Here is a 264-nt window from a genome sequence, read left to right as displayed (position 1 = left end):
CACATGGCTGCAGACGGAGTATTTTTTGAGGAGCAAGTCGGCCCTAATTGTATTATAGCTCGCAGCGTGAGGTCTTGCCTGTCACTTGTAAACGCTGCGCCAATCCAGACCAGCCCACCTCCCACACCTGCGACCCCCGCTGATCACGTGATCACCGGCTGTCCTGACATCCCCTCCGGACGCGTGCCCGACGGGCCGTCAGTGACGTTCGTCACCGCGGCGACGGCGCGTGTCCCGGCTGTCATGTGACTCTCTGACCGGTGA

This window comes from Pollicipes pollicipes, unplaced genomic scaffold (assembly GCF_011947565.3).
Source record: "Pollicipes pollicipes isolate AB1234 unplaced genomic scaffold, Ppol_2.1 Scaffold_4219;HRSCAF=4965_pilon_pilon_pilon, whole genome shotgun sequence".
Taxonomy (NCBI): domain Eukaryota; kingdom Metazoa; phylum Arthropoda; class Thecostraca; order Pollicipedomorpha; family Pollicipedidae; genus Pollicipes; species Pollicipes pollicipes.
The sequence above is the reverse complement of the archived record's forward strand: the minus strand, read 5'-3'. Positions refer to the sequence as shown.